General features: G+C 50.8%; 1 long non-coding RNA gene across 2 annotated transcripts; it reads right to left on the bottom strand.

Moving 5' to 3' along the window:
* Positions 1 to 1765: 1765 nt before the first annotated feature.
* Positions 1766 to 17410, bottom strand: LOC119245876 (uncharacterized). Of its 2 annotated transcripts, XR_008551965.1 has the most exons (5): positions 17214 to 17410; positions 14395 to 14488; positions 13899 to 14035; positions 12559 to 13323; positions 1766 to 2113 (listed from the first exon to the last, which is right to left on the bottom strand). It is a non-coding gene; the product is annotated as an uncharacterized LOC119245876 (long non-coding RNA). The 2 variants fall into 2 exon arrangements; XR_005125424.2 differs by lacking the exon at positions 1766 to 2113 and having other exon boundaries at positions 6716 to 13323; positions 17214 to 17409.
* Between the last annotated feature and the right edge of the window lie 528 nt (positions 17411 to 17938).

Here is a 17938-nt window from a genome sequence, read left to right as displayed (position 1 = left end):
GCCGGGTCGTGCGCAGGCGCAGCGGGGGAGGCTGCGCTAAGGCGCTGGGCAGAAAGGGGCGGGGCCGAGCCTGCTCCAGGAGGCACGGAGCAGGGCGAGGGGTGGGGCCTGTGAGGAGCCCAGGACCCCTGGTCTGGCGCCCTGAGGGCCTAGCCCGCGGGGCTTGGAAGCCCGATGCTGGGCTCCCTCTTTTGCCGATTGAGCTGTCCTCCTGCCGCCGCCTTCCGCACGTCTGTCACAGGCCCTACCGTACATAGCCTTTGCTGACCCTCGCCTCTGGACGCCACTGGAGGGAGGGTCTGTGAACTCCTGCCTCAACCTTCCACCTGGCTATCAGGAGCTCTGCATATGCGCACATGGCACATTATGTTATATACAAAGCCTGCGCACCAACCCCAACATCTGAGACCCAGGGTGTCCTGCCTCTGAATAGGCTGTTTTTAGTCTTCCTATTAACTCCCAGAACAATGGTGTTGAGGGGAAGCACATACACCCTGGCCCATAGATGCACCTGCATACATAAAGAAGTTACTCACACAACCCAAGACCTCCCCAGTCCCCTCAGCCCCTGGACACAGGATGGGAGCAGGAAGGCTGGGAAGATGAGGGTGGAGCAGCATAACACTTTGTTGAGCAGTACTGAAGCTGGTCCTCTGCAGACTGGGCAGGGCAGATGCAAGGAATCCCCTGCCACTCCCACAGGGAACCTGCCCAACCACCTGTGCTCTGCCTACCTAACTGTGCTGAGCTTTTCCCGAACCTCCTCACCCCCAACCCATCCCCTCCAAGGTCCCTGTCACCTGAGGTTTCCATCAGCCAGAGAAGAAAACCCACTCATGCTAGCATTGTAGAGCCCAGAGGGTGGGGAAAAGAGGGACTTTCTTCAGCCTTAAGACTGATGCGATCATCCATCATCCACAAGGCACTGGCACTCTCCTCGCATGGGTACCAAGGCAGCCACAGCTTGATCTTGCCTCCTCAGTAATTTTTGTTATCATGGACTCCTTTGTTTTATGTATGTCCTCTAGTTCTTTGCCTGTTTGGGGGCAAACAGGACTCATCAAGTCTCACTTCCCCATTTCCAAATTAAAGCTCTCACTGGGTGTATATAAAAAATCAAAGGCACAATCATTGCTATAATGTCATCCACAGGCAAACAGAGCTTCTAATACCCATGTGCTGAACAGTGGGACCCAATAAGTTGATAAAATTTCAGTAAGCAAAGGTGGCTGAGAAAAATACTCGCTCCAAAATTTTAAACACGCCAAAAATGAAGATTGCCCTACTTCCCAAATTCCTAGTACTCGTGGGGAACACACAATCGGCCAATGTAATTTACCCATTTATGTGTTTATTTCTCTCCACTTCTCGATCCTACATTGAAAATGAAAGTGAGAAGTCATCACCAAATCAACCCAAGTGTTTCTGTTCTTGGCTATTGTAGCAGGGTGTGTGATACCATGAAAGAGTGCAAAGGCTCATGGGACTGAGATTCTACTACAAGCTATCACCAAGAGATAACGCCATGCTCACTGCTTCCATTGTTGGTTTTCACAACCAGAGGACCCAACCCCTGCAGAAACAGGTTCATCACCCTGTCTCTCCCTCATAGTTAGCAACCCCGCACTATTAGGAAGGTGTTCTGTGTCTCATAATGTGACAGGGGAGATCATCACCCTGCACCCCAACTCCTGCCATCAATACCCCATATCACAGAGCTCAGAGAACTTCCCTGGTGCAGCGTTTGATATGTATCTTCATTTCTGAGCATGTAGTCACTGCAAATAATGAAACACAAATGAGAGCTTGTTCCACATACAATTTTTATTCAAGAAACATAATAAGATGTTGTTAACAAAATTGAAGCACCAAGTAATAAACACCTCAGAGGCCAAGAAATGCTCTGAGTCAAAGGTTTCCTGAGTTTACACAGGAAAACTCAAAAGCTGGCCCATTAGAAACATTCAAGCAAAATAAGGCATAAGGGACATAGCAAAATATCACACAACTGGAGGTGTATTTTTCTAATTCAAAATTGGTAGGAGAACGATTCTCATTGGCTGCACTTGGGTAGTGAGAAAACCAAGCAGTATTAACCTGGGGAATCCGGAGCCTAGAAAACAAGATGTGCAGAGGTATCAGAGGAAAGGTGCCTGCTGCAGAGACCACCAGCCTGGGACTATTGGCTTCTACACTGTAGGGCACAAGACACAGAACATACATATTACGACACTGTGACCTTAGGTAATATTTCAGGAGCTCTCACTCCAGAGAGTACAAAAGCAGATACAGTAAGTCCTCAGTTAACATCATTGACAGGTCTCTGGAAACTTTAAGTGAAATGACCTAGACTGAGAGCAATGTGACCACAGGCGAATTGACATCCACAAGAGGAAGTTCCCATGGCCTATTTCTGGTCAAAATACTATGACCAAATTTCTAAAGGCAGACCCCCACCCAAAACATTTCATTCATTCATTTCCTAAATGACTTATTCCAGTTCAGGGTTGAGGAGGTCAGAGAATCTCAGGGCACTCAGGGCAAAAGGCAGGAACCAAGTCTGCACCGGAAGCCCTCCTACAGAGGGGCACTCAAGCCCACCGTCACTCAGAGTGGGACAATTTAGACATGCCAATGAACCTCACCTGTGTATCTTTGGTGCTTGGGAAGAAACCCAAGCAGACGTGGGGAGGATACTCGAGATCCACACAGTGGCCTGAACTGGAATTGATGTTTCCCTCATAAAAGTTAGGACAAAATTATGTTATTTGAGGTCCTTATGTACTATGAACCAAGCAAGCACCCCCATGTACAAATCAAACCCCAAATCACAGTCCCCAAAGCCAATCTATTCATATCAAGAAATAACAAAGCTTTGGTGCCGCTCCTCAAGTGCAGTCTTGCAGGTGAAGTACATGTCCCCTGCAGAAGTGCTGCAATACTTTGACATTCAAAACAATAGTACTAAGGTATAGCATTGAACACTGAGATTATAAAACATTGCACACAACTGGAATAATCAGAAACACAAGTATTGAAACAGGAAATGTCATTACCCATTTGCCCAGTAGAAGGAATTTCCACAGTGGTCCCTGAAGTATAAGAGCATGTGAGAGGACCACACACCCACAATCACTGGAGGTTCCAGGCTCACCTCTAACCCCATGGTCTGAGACATCGGTTCAGGACATAGAAGGAGGAACCAAGTGGCTGGCTCCTGGTAGGAGGCATATTGCACACCTTGGAGATCAGCACCCCAACTGAACAGCCTGTACTCTCCACACTCACAGCAGACAGAAGGCCTTGCGCCATTCTGCACGGCTACTTGATCTGACTGAGGGCGACCGAGAGCAGTGCATCCACGTAGGGTTCAATGAAAACGTGCCAACCCATGCTCTTTTGCCAACTGGCGAAGAAGCGGTAGAGTACGTCTGCAAGAACAGGAGGCCAGGGAAGCCCGGCAGCCCCACCTAAATGTGAGCTGGGAGGCCCTCATTTGAAGCAGACAGTCATCTCCATGCTGTGTTCGCACACAGTCTAGTGGAATGAGAAGCCAAATTCAAATCCAGGCCCATCTACAGAAGGCTGTTCCATTGCACACGCGTGCACACAGCCTGCACAGGCTTTTCACCCTCTGTTGGAAAGATGGACACACTATAGGTCCATAACGGGGGGTCTCAGTCCCCACCTCCACCAAGGATCTCTGAGGTCCTGTGGTTCACAAGCAGCAGAGATGAAACCGCTAGTGACAGGGAGGGTTTGTCTCCTGACTCAACAGCCACAACCATAATCTTAGCCTGAACCTGATGAGCACCGGAAAGAGAAAGTTCCATCAAAGCCAGGGCCAAAGGAGCCGGAGGAGATACATGAATACAGGGATCGTCTCACAACTCAATAGCCATATCCACAAACTCAGCTTGAATCTGATGAGCACTGGAAAGAGAAATTTCCATCAAAGCCAGGGCCACACGAGCCAGAAAAGGGACATGAATATCAAAAATCTGAAAAATGCTTTGGCTCATGACGCACTCTGTCAACAGAAGCAAGCCCGGCTTTCCTCAAATCCCTCACATTATTTGCCTTCGAGCAACATACAGCATGACAAGCAATACAAAACACTACACGGAAGCAGGAAGATGCAGCAAGCGTCGCCTGCAGAGAAAGCCCATCCTGCACGGACAGGCAGAAAACGAGGATCTGCCCACCCCATAAAGGTCTGAAGTTCGCAAAGGGCCTGTTTCTCATGTCATATACATCCACGGGCCTTGCTAATTCTGCGCCCAGCTGTGCCGGCCAACAGGTAGCCGGGGAGAGTGGGGACCGGGAACAGTACACACAGCCTGAACCCACAATGCCCCTCGCAACACTGACAGCGGTCTCCTTTCCTGCCCTTCCTGTTTCCTGATGCCCTCAGAGTGCCCCCCTATCTCCAGGGGTTCACAATGAGTCCACTGCATTTCTGACTAGTGGTAGTAATGGGGAACTACGGCACCGCTCCCCCCACAAACAACCCACTACCGCTGCATCTCCCACTGCTGGGTCTCCCACAGCTGCATTTCCCATAATCCTAGCCATGTGCAGTTGACAACTAGCACGACGACTTTTCCTTGAGGGTAGGCTGAGAGCCCCTGAGGCTTGCAACTGCCCAATGTGAAGAAAGAATCACAGAAGAGCTGGAACACCAAGCATCCATACCTTGTGGCATCAAGGTCTTCAGCAACTGCAGCCACCTAGGGGCCCCAAGGCTTTGTCCATTCTTGAGAAGAATGCACTTGCCCTGTGAGCGCTGTGATTTGGGGATTGGTTGGGACAAAGCATCCATAACTTCTGGCTGACAAAAGGGAGAAGGAAAGCTAGAGCCTGTGAGGAGAGGCTAGTCCTCTCCAGCAAGAGGATTTCAGGAGGCTCATCCTGCCGCCTGGTGGCTTGATCAGGGAAGTTCCTGATAATCAGGCCCATCTGCAAATGCTCCTGAAGACGCAAACAGGGCCAGTGACAAGCAATGTCCCAAACAAGGCCCACACGTTTCTCTACCCACCAAGGTGCAGAGGAAGGGCAGCAGGTGCGTGCTGACAACAAATCGGCAAATGCTCCAACTGTATTCCCTGCCAGACTTCTGGATTTCTGATGATTGCCACATGCCTCCCCTCTGTGAACAGGATGTCACACTGCTGGGACATTCGAGTCAGAGCACACACGCCCGGCAACAGGTCTGGGCCAATTTTCTCCCCAGAGCCCCAAGGTCCTCAAACCCTAGAGGCTGCCAAGTTCAGCATGTGCTTCCTCTAGGAATGCGTCATCAGACACTTGTGACTTGGGAGTGTTCAAGAAGGAGTGTCTGTGCACATACTGCACAGATGCAGTATGTGGAAAGAGTTTTCAGCAAACTCAGCTCACGTTCCTTTGTGACTCTGTGCGACACAGCCCGCTACCACTATGCAAGGGTGGGCAGTCAAACCACCCAGAAAAAGCAGATGCCTTCGAGGAGACTTGTGACGAATCCCCTCGGAGAAAACACTACATGGCTCATGGGGGAAGGCAGTACACAGCAGGAGGCAAAAAGAACAAAGACTCCCAACACCAAAGCCCAGAACTCCCAAAGCTGCTGTAAAGCAAGGAACATCACCCATCAGGACTCTCCACTTTGAAGAGGGCGCCACGTTCTCACGTCATACGCAAAGATGTGAGCTGTGGTCTTCCGTCCCTCATTGATGCCAACCCCAGGTGTTCCAGGGATGTGGCAATGAGCAGGAGTCACTCCTAGGAAACAGAATTTCCCCATTTACATCGGGGCTGACAGGAGTGTGCAGTGAGCTGGAGACACCTGGCACAGAGAATTACCCCTGTCACCTTCAGGGCCGGCTTAGCCTATCCGACGCTCCTGCTCCGAGACCATACGGCAGAAAGCCATTCTTCCTAGGCCTCTCCCCACCTCTGAGTGTTAGCCCCGGAAGGGATGGCCATATCAAGGCCCTCTCCCTTTGGAGACTCTCCCATCTACAGTGCTTCTCCTGAAAAGAACCGACAATCAAAAGTGGGGAGAGAACCAGTCATGAATCCATTTTTCAGTTCACGATGTGTTCTCCTCTGTACACTGGTAAGGCCACTAAGGGAAAGAGCCGGGGCCTTCTCAAAATATGAAAAACAGCACTATCGTTCTTTTCAATAGCCAGGCTGTGGAAACAACCCAGGTAACAACCAGCGGATAAAAGGATGGGGACGTGGTACACACAGGTACCTACAACAAAGATATGAAAAGGTACATATTCCATTTCAAAGACCTTGTTTGTCTAAAATGTCACAAGAACCCATCCTGTGGACCAAGAAAGCACTCCCACATCCAAACAAATGCCCAAACCACAGACCCCAGAGGCCAATCCCTTCTGTCAACATATAGCTAAGCCCTGGGGCGGCTCCTCAAGTGCCATCTTCCAGGTGAAGTTCATGGCCCCTGTAGAACAGCTGCAATACTTTGAGATTCAGAAACATTTGGATTATGGGTTAGCCTTAAACATCTTGAACACAAAGTATTGCATACCAAGAGAAGAATCAGAAAGCACAGGTAGTGAAGCTGTAAATGGCATTACCCATCCCCCCAGCAGAAGGAATCCCACCAGTGCCCCCTTAATAAAAGAGCATGTGAGAGGACCACACACCCACAATCACTGGAGGTTCTAAGCTCACTCTAACCCTATGGTCTGAGACATCAGTTCAGGACACAGGAGGAAGAGCCAAGTGGCTGGCTCCTGGTAGGAGGCATATTGCGCACCTTGAGGGTCAGCACCCCAACTGAACAGCCTGTACTCTCCACACTCACAGCAGACAGCAGTCCATCAAGGCCTTGCGCCATTCTGCACGGCTACTTGATCTGACTGAGGGCGACCGAGAGCAGTGCATCCACGTAGGGTTCAATGAAAACGTGCCTACCCATGCTCTTTTGCCAACTGGCGAAGAAGCGGTAGAGTAGTTCTGCGAGAACAGGAGGCCAGGGAAGCCCGGCAGCCCCACCTAAATGTGAACTGGGAGGCCCTCATTTGAAGCAGACAGTCATCTCCATGCTGTGTTCGCACACAGTCTAGTGGAATGAGAAGCCAAATTCAAATCCAGGCCCATCTACAGAAGGCTGTTCCATTGCACGCGCGTACACACAGCCAGCACAGGCTTTTCACCCTCTGTTGGAAAGATGGACACACTAAAGGTCCATAATGGCGGGTCTCAGTCCTCACCTCCACCAAGGATCTCTGAGGTCCTGTGGTTCACAAGCAGCAGAGATGAAACCTCTGGTGCCTGGGAGGGTTTGTCTCCCAACTCAACAGCCACAACCATAATTTCAGCCTCAATCTGATGAGCACCGGAAAAAGAGTAAGTTCCATCAAAGCTAGGCCCCCTCGAGCCGGAGGAGCTACATGAATACAGGGATCGTCTCCCAACTCAATAGCATAAGCAGAAACGCAGCCTGAATCTGATGAGCACTGGAAAGAGAAAGTTCCATCAAAGCCAGGGCCACACAAGCCGCAAAAGGTCTTGAATACGGGGATGGTTCCCAACTCAAGAGCCATAACCACAAACTCAGCTAGAAGCTGCTGAGCACTAGAAAGAGAAAGTTATATCAAAGCCAGCGCCGCAGGAGCCGGTAAAGGGACATGAATATCAAAAATCTGAAAAATGCTTTGGCTCATGACGCACTCTGTCAACAGAAGCAAGCCCGGCTTTCCTCAAATCCCTCACATTATTTGCCTTTGAGCAACATACAGCATGACAAGCAATACAGAACACTACACGGAAGCAGGAAGATGCAGCAAAGTGTCGCCTGCAGAGAAAGCCCATCCTGCATGGACAGGCAGAAAATGAGGATCTTCCCACCCCATGAAGTTCTGAAGTTCGCAAAGGGCCTGTTTCTCATGTCTTATACATCCATGGGCCTTGCTAACTCTGCGCCCAGCTGTGCCGGCCAACAGGTAGCCGGGGAGAGTGGGGACTGGGAACAGTACACACAGCCTGAACCCACAATGCCCATCGCAACACTGACAGCGGTCCCCTTTCCTGCCCTTCCTGTTTCCTGATGCCCTCAGAGTGCCCCCCCTATCTTGGGGGGTCCACAATGAGTCCACTGCATTTGTGACTAGTGGTAGTAATGGGGATCTACGGCACCGCTCCCCCCTCAAACAACCCTCTACTGCTGCATCTCCCTCTGCTGGGTCTCCCACAGCTGCATTTCCCATAGTCCTAGCCATGTGCAGTTGGCGCCTAGCACAACGACTTTTCCTTGAGGGTAGGCTGAGAGCCACTGAGGCAATGCAACTGCCCAATGCCAAGAAAGAATCACAGAAGAGCTGGAACACCAAGCATCCACACCTTGTGGTCAAGGACTTCCAGCAACTACAGCCACTTAGGGGCCCCAAGGCTTTGTCCATTCTTGAGAAGAATGCACTTGCCCTAGGGTGCTGTGATTTGGGGATTGGTTGGGACAAAGCATCCATAACTTCTGGCTGACAAAAGGGAGAAGGGAAAGCTAGAGCCTGTGAGGAGAGCCTAGTCCTCTCCAGCAAGAGGACTGGGAGGCTCATCCTGCTGCCTGGTGGCTTGACCAGGGAAGTTCCTGAGAATCAGGCCCATCTGCACATGCTCCTGAAGATGCAAGCAGGGCCAGTGACTAGCAATGTCCCAAACAAGGCCCACACGTTTCTCTACCCACCAAGGTGCAGAGGAAGGGCAGCAGGTGCGTGCTGACAACAAATCGGCAAATGCTCCAACTGTATTCCCTGCCAGACTTCTGGATTTCTGATGATTGCCACATGCCTCCGCTCTGTGAACAGCACGTCACACTGCTGGGACATTTGTGCCAGAGCACACACGCCCGGCAACAGGCCTGGGCCAATTTTCTCCCCAGAACCCCAAGGTCCTCAAACCCTAGAGGCTGCCAAGTTCAGCGTGTGCTTCCTCTAGGAATTTGTCATCAGACACTTGTGACTTGGGAGTGTTCAAGAAGGAGTGTCTGTGCACATACTGCACAGATGCAGTATGTGGAAAGAGTTTTCAGCAAACTCAGCTCACATTCCTCTGTGACTCTGTGCGACACAGCCCGCTACCACTATGCAAGGGTGGGCGGTTATACCACCCAGAAACAGAGCAGATGCCTTCGAGGAGACTCGTGAAGAATCCCCTCGGAGAAAACACTACATGGCTCATGGGGGAAGGCAGTACACAGCAGGAGGCAAAAAGAACAAAGACTCCCAACACCATAGCCAGAACTCCCAAAGCTGCTGTAAAGCAAGGAACATCACCCATCAGGACTCTCCACTTTGAAGAGGGCGCCACGTTCTCACGTCATACGCAAAGATGTGAGCCGTGGTCTTCCGTCCCTCATTGATGTCAACCCCAGGTGTTCCAGGGATGTGGCAATGAGCAGGAGTCACTCCTAGGAAACAGAAATTCCCATTTCCGTCGGGGCTGACAGGAGTGTGCAGTGAGCAGGAGACACCTGGCACAGAGAATTTCCCCCGTCACCTTCAGGGCCGGCTTAGCCTATCCGACGCTCCTGCTCCGAGACCATACGGCAGAGAGCCATTCTTCCTAGGCCTCTCCCCACCTCTGAGTGTTAGCCCCGGAAGGGATGGCCATATCAAAGCCCTCTCCCTTTGGAGACTCTCCCATCTACAGTGCTTCTCCTGAAAAGAACCGACAATCAAAAGTGGGGAGAGAACCAGTCATGAATCCATTTTTCAGTTCACGATGTGTTCTCCTCTGTACACTGGTAAGGCCACTAAGGGAAAGAGCCGGGGCCTTCTCAAAATATGAAAAACAGCACTATCGTTCTTTTCAATAGCCAGGCTGTGGAAACAACCCAGGTAACAACCAGCGGATAAAAGGATGGGGACGTGGTACACACAGGTACCTACAACAAAGATATGAAAAGGTACATATTCCATTTCAAAGACCTTGTTTGTCTAAAATGTCACAAGAACCCATCCTGTGGACCAAGAAAGCACCCCCACATCCAAACAAATGCCCAAACCACAGACCCCAGAGGCCAATCCCTTCTGTCAACATATAGCTAAGCCCTGGGGCCGCTCCTCAAGTGCCATCTTCCAGGTGAAGTTCATGGCCCCTGTAGAACAGCTGCAATACTTTGAGATTCAGAAACATTTGGATTATGGGTTAGCCTTAAACATCTTGAACACAAAGTATTGCATACCAAGAGAAGAATCAGAAAGCACAGGTAGTGAAGCTGTAAATGGCATTACCCATCCCCCCAGCAGAAGGAATCCCACCAGTGCCCCCTTAATAAAAGAGCATGTGAGAGGACCACACACCCACAATCACTGGAGGTTCTAAGCTCACTCTAACCCCATGGTCTGAGACATCAGTTCAGGACACAGGAGGAAGAGCCAAGTGGCTGGCTCCTGGTAGGAGGCATATTGCCCACCTTGAGGGTCAGCACCCCAACTGAACAGCCTGTACTCTCCACACTCACAGCAGACAGCAGTCCATCAAGGCCTTGCGCCATTCTGCACGGCTACTTGATCTGACTGAGGGTGACCGAGAGCAGTGCATCCACGTAGGGTTCAATGAAAACGTGCCTACCCATGCTCTTTTGCCAACTGGCGAAGAAGCGGTAGAGTAGTTCTGCGAGAACAGGAGGCCAGGGAAGCCCGGCAGCCCCACCTAAATGTGAACTGGGAGGCCCTCATTTGAAGCAGACATTTGAAGCCCTCATTTGAAGCTGTGTTCGCACACAGTCTAGTGGAATGAGAAGCCAAGTTCAAATGCAGGCCCATCTACAGAAGGCTGTTCCATTGCACGCGCGTGCACACAACCTGCACAGTCTTTTCACCCTCTGTTGGAAAGATGGACACACTAAAGGTCCATAACGGGGGGTCTCAGTCCCCATCTCCACCAAGGATCTCTGAGGTCCTGTGGTTCACAAGCAGCGTAGATGAAACCGCTAGTGACAGGAAGGGTTTGTCTCCCGACTGAACAGCCACAACCATAATCTCAGCCTGAACCTGATGAGCACCGGAAAGAGAAATTTCCATCAAAGCCAGGGCCACGCGAGCCGGAAAAGGGACATGAATATCAAAAATCTGAAAAATGCTTTGGCTCATGACGCACACTGTCAACAGAAGCAAGCCCGGCTTTCCTCAAATCCCTCACATTATTTGCCTTTGAGCAACATACAGCATGACAAGCAATACAAAACAGTACACGGAAGCAGGAAGATGCAGCAAAGCGTCGCCTGCAGAGAAAGCCCATCCTGCACGGACAGACAGAAAATGAGGATCTGCCCACCCCATAAAGGTCTGAAGTTCCCAAAAGGCCTGTTTCTCATGTTATATAAATCCACGGGCCTTGCTAACACTCCGCCCAGCTGTGCCAGCCAACAGGTAGCCGGGGAGAGTGGGGACTGGGAACAGTACACACAGCCTGAACCCGCAATGCCCATCACAACACTGACAGCGGTCCCCTTTCCTGCCCTTCCTGTTTCCTGATGCCCTCAGTGTGCCCCCAAATCTCCTGGGGTCCACCATGCGTCCGCTGCATTTCTGACGGTGGAGAGTCATGGGGAATCCACTGTACTGCTCCCCCCTCAAAAAGCCCTGTACAGCTGCATCTCCCACAGCTGCTTTTCCCACAGCTGCTTTTCCCATAGTCCTAAACCATGTGCAGTTGACGCCTAGAACCACAACTTTTCCTTGAGGGTAGGCTGAGAGCCTCCGAGGCAATGCAACTGCCCATCAACACCCTCATCTTTGCCTGAGGGCCCTGTGGTCTCAAATCACACTCAAAGACGTGAGCCGTGGTCTTCTCTCCCCCAGTTATGTCTAACCCGGCTAGTATCAGGGATGTGGCAATGAGCAGGAGACAGGTATGGCCAAGTAGAATTTCCCTATTCAGTCAGGGCTGACACGAGCTGTGGCAGTGAGCAGGAGACACCTGAGCCAGGCAATGACCCCCTTGCCTTTCAGGGCTGTCTTTTCTATCCCATGCTCATTCTCTGAGAGCATCCAACAGAGAGCCATTCTTCATAGGCCTCTCCCCTCCTCTGGGTGTTAGGCCCCTGACGGGATGGCCATCTCAAGGCCGTCATCCTATCTTTTCTCATCAGGGAAGTCCCTGTCCCTTTCTGACACTCTAAACTCTATACTTTTCTTTAAAGCAGCCTAAAATCAAAGTGCCTGGCAAATGAGTCTTGAAAGCCATTTACGTCTAGGCCTGTTTCCGTACCAGGTATGTCCACCACTTCGCATACAAATCTGTATCGTGTACATAAGCATATGGGAAAGAAACGAAGACACAGAGATCTGGGTAACCACGTCAGACATGAAAACATTCCCTAAGAAGGTGCTCACAGCTTAGGGAGTAACGCCACCGGGAAAGCGCCAGCTGAACTCCCATTTGAGTTGCCCGGGTCCCGAATTTTCGGCTATTGCTTTGACAAGGTAATGACCCATCTCTCTAGCATCAACAGTTCTGCAAAACGTAGACAGCAGTAGTACTTAAGTTTTCAGGGCTTGGGGGGACTAGGTAAGAAGTCACAGAAAAGAAGTGAGCACGGACCTTGGCTCTGTGAAGCTCTCTGTCTGTGGGAGGGGCAGCTCTTTTCCGACTTGCATCATGACCACCATCATAACCACCGAGTCATCAGTCTGTCCCGGTGACTGACACGCCTCTCAAAGTGACTGTTGCTGTGCCAATCACACTACTGTCTGCATGTGAGGGGGAATCGGTGTAACAAGGCCCATACTCCATTTCCAAAACCTTGCCACAGTATCCATCCTTTTTCTATTACCCGTATAAATAAGGGGCAGCGACAAACGGTTCAGGAAAATGGGAGTTTGAGGTATAATATTTCACACCAAGAAATTACGGTACATTACGATTCCTAACCCAGGAAGAGGAAAAACTCTTTGGGTATATGCCTTGTAATGCTAAGTGACAAGGCAGCTTAGTGCTCTTTGAAAACATTTTACAATAGTGCATTTTTCGTCAGCACACTTCCCCACCTCTCAGTTTCTCAAATGCCTTCACCTGAATGTCAGTGAATTACTCCCCACACAGAACACAAGTGGTTGACCTGGAAAAGCATAGAGTGGAGACCTCTGGCACTGCCTGTGGACAGGCACCCTCTGGCCTGCATAGTGCACACGCCCTAGAAAGTCCTTCCAGGTGCTGGCTGCTGAGCCATCCCAGTCCATCCGAACAGAAGGTGGCTGAGGTTAAGCAAAGCCTGGGCTCCTGGGATGCCTCTAGCTTCACAGCAGGATTAAAGAGGGGTGATTTCTAAGAGGATGCTTGAGTCACTCCAGAGGCAACTTGCTGGCCCTATGAAAGGAAACATAAAAGTTTAATGAAATGTGGCACCGTCTACAGAGCTTGGATGGAGGTGCGTGGGCAGCTGCTGGGAGAAGAGCTAAAGCAAGTACCATAAACATCTGCTCCCACATGTGCATTCAGGACTAGGGTACTGATTCCTTGAGCGTCACCTGCGCGCTAAGCACTTAACAGCGGGGACCACAGTTCAGCCTCACGACATCATGATATCGTGGTACGATTCCCACCGTGCAAAGGAGGAAACTGAGATTCAAAGATGAAAGTGAAAAGAACCGTGAGACTTTGAGGCTCAGAGACAGGAGACTGTTTGTGAATGAATCATGATGTGCGGTCCCAGCAAGGTCTGAAAGCAAAGACGGGCCGAGAATGCTGGCAGGTGAAGCTGAAGGAAATACTGGCCTCTGTGTTATCTTAATCGTTAGCCTATGTCTCCAGGACCCCTACCACATGTAACTGCTCCCCCTACAACTGTGGGGGTAGACTGGTAACTACCATTTCCCACCACCTCCTTGGCCCACAGGCCCCACCTTTACCCTTTTTTCACACACAGAAATGCTTCAAAATACCTTCTGATCGACGTTCTCTCTCATTCTAGGAAAAGAGACACCTGAGCAGCACTCCCACGATTCCTGCATTCCCAAAGTTGCTTTCGACAGTCCAGTCCAGTCCAGTCCAGTCCAGTCCACCTCGATGCCGCCTGCTACTGCCAGAATTTGCAGCCCGAATAAAAAAATCCATCAGAACTTTGACGGTAGAATTTCGAGATGAGCCCATTTTGAAAGCTGACATTCGAATAAAGTCAATGTGACCGTAACAAGAGCACCCACAGTGGACAGAGGAACACAAATAGGACTGGGGAAACAAACATGTCACTGCCCGGTGAAAGAAATTGTAGACATAGGGTTTCTACCACAGCGTTGGTGAACAGTGCCCAGACAGTTTCTATCTCAGAGACACAGGGAAGGGGCTTCAACCCCATTTGAAACGATACCCAGGAGAGAGGAGACGGGAGCTAGCCTCCACCCAACGCCTTGGCAGTATATAACAAAAGGTCGCTCTTACTTGTCTGGTGGTTCTGCACCCTTGGTTCTGGTTTCACTCTCTTCTCATCACAGGCCCCTAGGCTGGTCAGTACTGGACTTTTCCATCACAGGCCCTGAAGGAAGTAGTGATTACACAAGTCTGAAAGAGACTTACCTGTGGCTACGGAGCTTAGCATAACTGCAAGAAAGTTGGGTAACTTGGAAACTCACAGAGGTGGGTGTTTGGGACAAACATCCACTTTACCTTAAGCCGGGGAGCTTCAAGGAGAGGAAAACACTTGGTCAGTCTGAGTTTCCACTCATGTAGTCTATACCAAGCAGAGTAGGCCAGATGTTATCGAAGATAAGGTAAGACAGAAGTGCTGGTCACAGGCCTGGCTGCCCCTTGAAAATGAACCACAGCTCCTCCTGTTTTTACCAAGCATCCCAGGGGAATGATGCTGATTTACAGTGAGAGGCAATGCCACTAAACTGGAGACAGGAATGGCAGAGAAAAGTCTACTTCTCTCCCCTGTAGGCACAAGGAAACCGCTTATGCAAAACTATAGGCAACCAACCGCTAGAATGCCTGTTGTGTTCTCCTCACTTTGTCATCCATTACTGACACTCATTTGCCATGCAAGTGGGTGGGTAAAACATTTCCGGTGGGTTTCAAGTCTTTGTTACCAAATGCTCACAGTAACAGACTGTGAAATAAACACCGCCTGAATGCAAACTTGGTGTGTTGGTGTCAGCAATCGATAACATAGTAAGTTGGGACATTTCTTACATAGGAATGAACGGGAAAAAAAAAAAAACAACCACATAGAACAGCCTCATGGAGAATTCCATGTATAAATAAGTATATTAACATGTGAAACTGAACATGGTGTTCAGTGAAAACGTGGAGAAAACAATGAAAATGTGGAGCAGTTGTGAATACATCAGACATCTGGGGCATTTGCTCCACACATTTGCAAGTGTGCCCCTCAGACACTATGGGCAATGGGCAGTTAATCAAAGTGCCTTCATTGCACACTTAGACATTGTTCAAGCTCTAGAGCCCGGCTAGTTGGGATCCCAATTCCTGAAAACTGCTTTCCTGGCAGGACCAGGGACACAGATCAAGGAAAACTGAAATACCAGCAATGAATTCCTTCACACGTCTAAAATGTAATGGAGGTGGATTGGGGGATACCCATGTCATGACAATGCCAGGGCCTTTTCAACATGGAGTAATACACAAGATTCCAGTCAATGTCAAGAATCAAGCAGCTAAAATGCTAATAGTAAGCAAACTCAACCATCCTCCTCACCCCGAGGAAGTAACTGTTTAATTGGACACCAAGTATCAGTTCACTCCCGGGGAGGAAGGTCCTCAGGGTTGGAGTACACAAAGAGTTTGCCTGTGTTTGAATTGCCCCTTTGGAAAACACCTCGGGTGCCACACCGGAAGGAGGCAGGAGCATAAAGGGGCTGGCACAGCCGATTCCTTAAGTCACTGAGCTAGCACCTGGGGTTTAAGGCACAGTTGTGGCTCGTGACCAAGGAGGCAGGTCAGCACCCTCTGCCATGGGGGCGGAAGGAGCAGCATGTCCAGTCTGGACCAGGGGCTCAAGCCAGGAGCGTGGGCGTGGTCCTGGGCCAGACTGGGCAGGCGTACTTTTTTTTCCTATGGCAGAAGAGCTGGACAGAGGCCCTAGGCCAACATTTAACAGAAATAGCAGTACACGAGATGCCCCTTTTGGTTCCGAAATAAAATTCAAAAGTGTGCTTGTTGACCTGCAAGGACCGCTCACTCCTAGAGGTCTCTCTGGGGGTGAACTTCCTAATACGCACATCGAAAAAGCCCCGCGATTGTCCAAGGAAATGCACGAAACCACTAAAGGCAGAACTAAGTCAAATAACGTGCTATGCCTCATGCACTTATTGGAGAAACGGAACGCCCCAAGAACGGGAGCCACTGCCGGCGCAGGCCGCCAGCGGCGCTTCCGGGGACTCGACTGGGGTGAAACCGCCGAACCCCCTCCGCCCCCGACAGGGTCGAGCTGTGTAATTTTTACGTTTTAAACACAACTTTATTCACCTTGATCTCATCTATGGAATAAGACACACGGAACGATGCTGTCTTACATGTTTAATGGTAAAGAAAACGAAAGGTTAGACGAGCGGACCCTGGGCACCGGCCACGGCCGGAAAGCAAGCGCCCCACAGGCGGGCAGACCAACTTTTCCTCCTTTGCGAATTAAAGGTAACTGGAAAACGTTCAAGGCAAAGCTTAGGAAAAGGGCCGACCCACACCGACCGGGACAAAACGCTACCAAACACAACCGCCGAACACCAGAGCCAGAACAGGTGAGCCGCGGGCTCAAGGCCCACCCCCTGCGGAGCCCCGACTGCCGGAAGAGGCCAGGCCTCGGCCAGCAGCCGGCGCTGCCCTTCAAATCCCATCGACATCACCCCGTTTTCTCTTCAAGAACATTTCTCCACGGGGAACGGGAGAGACCAGAGTGCAGGAAAATCAAAGATGGGGAACAGGCAACGAGATGGTAAACCTAGGGGCCCCAACCCCTGCCATCCCGCCGCCCTCTCCTCGTCGTCGTCGTCGTCACCACCAAAACATCCCCCAAACGTTAACAGGGCCACCGAGGGGGTTCGAGACCCACGTTGCCACCGACAAACTGGTCCGAAGGGCCATCGCGTGGGTACGTCGTGCCCCAACAGGGCAAAGGCCCTTCTCTGGGAGCCGGGCGCGAGGCCACGGGCAGAGCCGTCAAAGTTTGTTCAGAGCCACCACCCGCCCAGACTCCCGAGCACACTCCCAAGAGCCCAGGGCCACAGAAAGCCAACGACACTCACATCTGTTGAGATCGTAGGAAAGGGCGACGCCATCTGCCCTCGTCACCGGGAGGAACCGTCCGCGAAGCCGCCAGGTAAATCCATTGTGTCACCCACAGTGTTAAGGCTGGCGGGCCCAGCACGAGCTAGGGGGTCTTCGCCAACGGTTATTTTGGCCCCGCCTTCCAACGTCGCTATTGGTTGTCCTCAGTGATGGACAGGTACGCGGTCCACTCGCACCAGTTCTGCAGTGGCCACCTCTGCAGATGTCTTAAAGGTCCCGCTGAATTCTTCCTTGCCCACGGGGGTATGGCTTTTGTACCTGTTACACCCACTCCCAATGTGCGTTTCCACTACTCATACCTTGGCACATACCATATCCTCTACTTCCTGTCACGTCTGATGTTAGGAATGGGGCTCGCACCGTTTTTCCAGGCCTAGCTCGATTATGCCCTCCTCTGGTAACCCTTTCATGCCGGCCTTCTCCCAACCCAACAATTACATGTGAGCTTTTGCTACTAGGTGGGTACCTGGGGAGACATCGTAACTGGCATGCCTGGCAATGCCATGGGCTCTGGGGTCAGACAGCATTGGGCTGGACACAGAATAAAGCCCCAAAGTATGCTTGGAATTTTGGCAAGCTAGCTGAGCTTGTAGCGAATGGGGGCTGGTCCGGGGAAATGAACACCAAAGGTCACTCATAGCAACCACCCAGGATTAATTGCCACCACGAATTCAAACAATTC

This window comes from Talpa occidentalis, unplaced genomic scaffold (genome assembly GCF_014898055.3).
Source record: "Talpa occidentalis isolate TD23 unplaced genomic scaffold, MPIMG_talOcc4v2.1 talOcc4.15, whole genome shotgun sequence".
Taxonomy (NCBI): domain Eukaryota; kingdom Metazoa; phylum Chordata; class Mammalia; order Eulipotyphla; family Talpidae; genus Talpa; species Talpa occidentalis.
This window is presented reverse-complemented; position numbering and strand designations above follow the sequence as displayed.